This window comes from Amblyomma mixtum, chromosome 3 (assembly GCF_055824585.1).
Source record: "Amblyomma mixtum isolate Tamu chromosome 3, ASM5582458v1, whole genome shotgun sequence".
Classification (NCBI taxonomy): Eukaryota; Metazoa; Arthropoda; class Arachnida; order Ixodida; family Ixodidae; genus Amblyomma; species Amblyomma mixtum.
The window spans coordinates 404,442,096-404,448,095 of NC_143014.1; the positions used below are offsets into that span (position 1 = coordinate 404,442,096).

Consider the following 6,000-nt stretch of genomic DNA (forward strand, 5'->3'; position numbering starts at 1 on the left):
ATATATATATCGTACCATTGTAGTGTCCGTTCGTTCGCGCTCAAGGCCGCAAAAAACGGGCGTTATCATTTTTGTTCGTGACGCGAGAAGCGACCAGACTAACGTTCATTGATCACAACCATGAAGAGCTGCATCTACGTTTTTCCAGATTACTGTAGATGATCTTGACCTGTTATCTCAAAGTTTCCTTGCCCGCTTTAAATTGAGCGATGCGGCGAGCGGCAGCATTCGTAGTTCGACGACTGACGAACGCGTTTCCTGCTTATGCCGCTGCCGTGCTGTTAAGTTCGTTTGGGGGCGCAGGTCAGCCCAAATAAAGAGCTTCGTTTGCAACTCTTGCTGCTGTCTTCCTGACCGCTGGACTGCCGTCATTACAATCTGACATCTGGTGGAGGTGCCGGGTAGCCTTCCATGTACCGGACACTCCCTGCAAGTCGTGCCGCCAGCCCTCTGAGTCATTCACCGCAGGACCTGACTCCAGTCCACCGCGTAGGCCGACGTCTGCTAGGGGACGCACCTGAGTTCGAGTCTCTGCCGGACCCTACCCAGAACCGAAAGCAAAGAGCAACGTCCGCCATGAGCTTGCCCCAGACGTCGACTGCAATCAGGCTGAAGCAGCCCCGGGTGCCACCAACCTTCGACGCTTCGCCTGGTGCCGACCCCGAAGAATGGCTGGAACTGTTCGACCGCGTAGCTATCTTTAACAACTGGGACGATGCCATGAAAATTAGGTACGTCTTCTTCGCCTTGGAGGGACCAGTAAGAATCTGGTTTGAGAAAGAGGAAGCTGGCCTTACGAACTGGGAAACCTCCAAGGAGCAGCTTCTCAATACTTTGACAAACGTCGTGAGAAAGGAGAGAGCCCAGCAGCTGCTACAGCCTCGCATACAACACCCAAAGGAGAGCGTTGCAGTGTACACTGAGGAGATGAAGCGTCTCTTCCGGTGTGCCGACGCGAGCATGAAGGAAGAAGAAGAGTAAAAGCTACGGAACCCACCCAAACCGTCGCGGAATTCGTAGAAGAGGCATCCATCATGAAAAAAAAACTTGATGCCAGAGCCCGCCGGTATGACTGCCAGCAGCGCGTTTTCTCAGCAAGGTGCCTGGACACCACTAACAACGATAACCAGTGGGAGGTTCTACGTCAAGTGGTGCGAGAAGAGCTCCGACGATTGCTGTCAACGGGAACACAGCCGCAGATTAGATCGCTCATGGACGTCATCCGGGATAAGGTTCAACAGGCCTTGGGTGTGACACCGACAACCACGCAGCCTCTGCAGTCCCCAGCCATGAATTACGCCGCAGCAGTGCGCCGTCCTGCACCTCGATGACAGGACCCAAGTCCCTATCGCTCTCAGTCAGCTGCGCTGGACCGCCGCCCTCTCGCCCCAACCCGCCCGTCCTACAAGCGTCGCACGCGGCCGAGGAAATGCGACGAGTGGAGAACTCCCGACAAGCGCCGCCCACTATCCTTCCACTGTGGCGAAGCCGGTCACATCCTCCGGCACTGCCCATAGAGAAGAATGGGCATCCGAGGGTTCTCTTACGCCACCCCACGACCCCGACCACGGCCAGCGACCAGCCGAAATCGAGGAGTTTTAGTGTCCGGAAGAATGCTTATCGCTGAGCCGCCTATCACGTTCCCCGTCGCCATCGTCACCGCGCTTTTTTCTCCTAGCCGACGTTACGCCGTGTGTGGATGCTCCCCCAGCCCCCGAAGGTTAAAGTGAATAAAGCAGCCTCTAGAGGTAAGGTTGCTTCTAAGCTCAAGAACAAAGATCCTCCCCAGATGAAAAAAATCTAGCTGGTTTCAATTGGTTCTAACTGGTTTCAGCTGGGATCAGTTGGTCCCAGCTGGGACCAACTGGCCAGCAGTTGGGACCGTTTGGCCTGCAGTTGGTGCCAACTGGCCTGGAGTTGGGACCAATTGGCCTGCAGTTGGGACCAATTGGCCTGCAGTTGGGACCAGCTGGCCAGCAGTTGGGGCCAACTGGCCAGCAGTTGGGACCAATTGGCCTGGAGTTGGGACCAACTGGCCGGCAGTTGGGGCCAACTGACCTGCAGTTGGGGCCAACTAGCCTGCAGTTGGGGCCAACTGGCCCCAACTAAAATCCGCATAACTGCATTTTGGTTTAAGTTAAAAACGTGGTTTGTCCTGACTATTACCTCAATCCTGTTATTGATCACCTGTGTTTAAAGACACTTTTTCAGATCTTGCAATAGAGCATCAAAAAGCAGGCAGAAATTATGCACACTGGACATGCAACAATTCACATCTGAAAGGAAAAACTGTAAACCAAGATTTATTTCAAAATTTACACAGCAGACTTTATCATTAGTGAAAGTTTGATTTTATAGCATATATGCAAAAAAGAGCATATATTCACTGCAAGACAGCATACAGTAACAGGCAGTAAAAAATCATCTCGACTCTAGACAGCAACATTGCCTTGAAAGTCTAGATGCGGACACTTCGTCAATGACATGAAAAAAGTGCGCACCTTATTAAACAATTGTCCCCGTTGCATTTCATTTTTATCAGAAATGATGAGGATAGGCCCAGCATCAATCTTCACGTCAGAAATCTTGAGTACCCCACACACTTCATGATCGGCTCGGTGTGGAGTCGAGGTATCGTTTATGAGGCCGCATTATGCTGTTTCGATAACGCGACTAGGAGATCAGAACAGATTGCAAAACAGACATCAAAACATGCATCAAAACAATCAAAATAAACCATGCACGGAGCACACTTCAACGCGCGGCCATTCGGATTCGGATATGTGGCTTTCCCTTTGTATCGGGCGGTCCTTACAGAGAAAAACCTGCTAAAGTGTCCTAGCCTATTTTGGAGTCTTCCTCGTCTTCATGGAGATTTCTCGCCACAATGTCAAACGACGTTTGGTTGTTTTCACCGCCAATGCTGATGTTGATGTTGATGCGGCTGTGGATTTCGCCGATGTCTCCCCAAAAAGTACAATTTCTAAGCATATTCTAACAATTATCTTTATACGGTTGCTGCAAAACCTCACGACAAATACGAAAAGTACTTATATTTTTTTTTGCGCATTTGGTGCGACATCTCGCATTTTGTCTGGCATCGTTCAACCGCGTTTAAACTTGAACATAACCAGCGGTAGCCATCGCCATCGCTGTCACTGGCCGCACTGGCTGTCGTCGGGTCTAGTGATATCCCTAATATATTCTGAGCTGTAGGTATGTTTTAGATTATTTGCCCCATGTTTGCCTTAATAAGATTCCTCGCGGATATCGACAAGAAGCCGCACGTGGTGCCAGCGTCCGATATTGAAGACTTTTGCCCGACGACAACAGAGGATTTCGGCAAGTCTGTCTACTCGGTCTTCTTGACAGACAAAGAAGGGGACGGAGAAGACACCGGCTACTACGTCGCGCAGGTCCTCTTACTAGCCGGTAAGTTTTAACCCTGTGTCAAGACCCGGCACTCTGACAGTTACTTGGCGTTCGGTTACTGATTCTAAAATCGCGAATCCCGCCTGCGGCGGCATTTCTTTTAAGAAATGCAAAAACGCCTGTGTACTGTGCGATGTCAGTGCACGCTCAACTATCCAAGGTAGAGTAAATCAGCTCTCCATTATAGCGTCCCCCATAGCCCACGTTTGGAATGTAAACACCACGTACTGTACACACTATGTGACGTGTCTATCGTACTGGCATAGACAGAAGCAGACATTCAGCGCGCTTTGGCGTTCGAGTAATTGCCTGAGCGGATTGTTATTTTAGTGAAGCGCAGCAACCAGCACCAGCAAGAACTTAATTCGCGCTGCGCTAGGGTGTCAAACACGTGTAGCGCTGGTTCGACCAAGCCAAAGCATGCTTAATGGTATTAATTCCTTTACCTACTAGAGAACTGAAATTAAGGGCATATTGCGATCGGAATAGAAAAATACGTGTAGGCTGCAAAAACACGGACATGAAAGTGGATTACGTGGGCCAAGCAAACATGAAGCAAAATACCTGGTCTGTTTTATTTAGGTTGGCTTGTTTTCGTTGCTGCTTCCCGTGGCGTGAGGTTAAAACTAGTGCAGATGTGTGTGCACACTAGTTAGCTTAATTTTGGTGCATCCCGCCAGCCGAACTACCGTGGCTGCTTCTGTTAGCGTTTTTGGTAGGTCATAATATATTTCATCTGTTTCAATTATCTGCATAATTGTGAATGGCCTCAGAAAGGGTCAGTGCTGATCTTGAGCTAAATTTTCAACCATTTTAAGTGTTAACTGTCTGCTGAGCAGTGCACTAGTCGGGCAATGTATGACTGTGATTGCTCACTACTTCAATAAGCATGGCTGTTTATTTTGAATTATTTGGCCCTTTTACCACGCATGCTGTATCGTACATTGATAGCCATAAGAGATTAAATATCCTTGCATATAGTATTTTTTAATGTTCTACAATCTCATTTTCCCTTTCCTCTGTAAAATTTCACACAGCAGGCGATTCTAATTGTATTTGTAACTCGCGGTTGCATTTGTGCCTTGTGTGACAATTTTTATGGAATGTATGGCTGGAATTTTGCATTTTCTCATGTTGCTGCCCTTCCCAACTATTTAGTTTGGGAAGGCATACGCCAGCAAGACTGCTGCATAATGTGCACGTTGACTTTAAAGTTCGTTTTTTTCTTTAATTTTTAGATACAGTCTGGCTGTGGGGCTCCCAAAAAGGCGTGGATGTGGAAGGGACTGTGGCCATCATCCCGGGACTCCTGACCGAGAAGACTTAGGATGTGAAAAAACCTCTCCTCAGGAAGCTTGGAAGCACCTAAGTGCATGCTAATAAATAGTTTTGACACTTTTCATGCTGTGGGCAGTGTGTGCTGACTGGAGGGTCACTGCCTGCCTTTTGAGCGGCTTTTGACCAGCCTCGGTGCACTGTGGCAAAACCAGCACCAGTAGTAACCATAACCAGCTGGCAACTGGTCCCAGTTGGGACCAGTTTGCAATGGGTCCCAGCTGTTGGGACCAGTTGAACTGGGTTATGGAGTAATTCCCAATTGGGACCAACTGGCAGTGGGTCCCAACTGGGCAGCTGGGACCCACTGTCAGCTGGTCCCAGCTGGGAATTATTCCATAACACAGTTGAACTGGTCCCAGCTGGCACCAGCTAGGACCAGTTGTAATTTTTTCATTTGGGTCCATCGACGAAAACGCAAGACCATGCCTCAACTACGACGACAACACCGACAACGACGACGCGACCATACTTGAAGCTTTTACCGCTGCCGAGATAATTAACGTCGGAGTACGCCCACCGCAGCCTCGCTACTCGACGAAGCCGAGATCGGACACCGAAGACAACGTGCAATAGGAGAATGCGAACAAGTGACATTGAAGTTACGGTCGACGGTCACGCGGTTACTGCCTTGGTCGACACGGGAGCTGACTGCTCCGTCATGAGCGGGCCACTCGCTGTCCGACTCAGGAAAGTAACAACAATTTTGGATGGTACGCTGATCCGCACCGCAGGGTGTGACCTTATTACGCCGTCAGGACGCTGCACAGCGAGAGTTACAGTAAATGGGCGAGCTTATGCTACAACCTTCCAGGTCCTATAGCAATGCTCGCGAGGCGTGATTTTGGGAACGGGCTTCCTGAATGAACATCCGGCGATCACCGACCTTCGATCTAAGTCGATCAAGCTTTTCACGGACAAAGCCACACCTGCTGTGACGAGCGCGACTCATCACGTGGCCTTAAAGGGACACTGAGGAGAAATTGAAGCTGGCTTGTATCGACAGAATAACAGCTCCTGATTACAAAAACGCCACTCATACTGACAACAAAGCTCTTGTAACGTAGAAAAGAGCAAGAACCAAAATACAGGTATCGCCGCCACAGGCCAAACTCGCAAGTACAAGCGTGATGACGTCATAGGACAAAACAGTGTTCCTAGAACCAATGGTTCTAGAAACACTAGAACACGAGAAGCCACGAATCACTGAGGCGCAGCCAATGCATGCGCAAA

The 6,000-nt window shown here is 49.4% G+C and overlaps 1 long non-coding RNA gene across 1 annotated transcript; it reads left to right on the plus strand.

Moving 5' to 3' along the window:
* The first annotated feature begins 3,157 nt into the window (after positions 1-3,157).
* Positions 3,158-4,832, plus strand: LOC149357451 (uncharacterized). The gene is made up of 2 exons (XR_016289901.1): positions 3,158-3,432; positions 4,671-4,832. It is a non-coding gene; the product is annotated as an uncharacterized LOC149357451 (long non-coding RNA).
* The last annotated feature ends 1,168 nt before the right edge of the window (positions 4,833-6,000 follow it).